Genomic DNA, 421 nt, shown 5'->3' with positions numbered 1-421 from the left:
TACCGTTGCTTGGTTTTTGACAATCCCACGTGCCTAACTTCCAGGAGGATACAAATGTCTTTCAAAAGCTACAGACTGATGTTTATGCAGAGAAGTACCAAGACACAATAAAGCCAAGACACTATAAAGTTTTAATTGACACATTTAAGGGATGCTTTAAGGGCTATGACTGGATGTGGGCAACCAGGAGAGCAGATGAATGGTAGCACCAGTTTAGACCAAAGATCATGTCCGGGTCTTTATGTTCTCTCTAGCAACGGCTCGCAGCCAGTTACCAGCCTTGGCAATTGCTTTCCATCAGAACGTATATAATTTCAAGAGTTGGATTAACACAATTTAAATATGAGATGTAAACAAAGGTATGTTGGGAGCCTTAAAAATCGCTTCAGTTCTGAAGTGTCACTCACTCCCTTAAGCAAAA

Source organism: Grus americana, chromosome 3 (assembly GCF_028858705.1).
Source record: "Grus americana isolate bGruAme1 chromosome 3, bGruAme1.mat, whole genome shotgun sequence".
Classification (NCBI taxonomy): domain Eukaryota; kingdom Metazoa; phylum Chordata; class Aves; order Gruiformes; family Gruidae; genus Grus; species Grus americana.
This window is presented reverse-complemented; position numbering follows the sequence as displayed.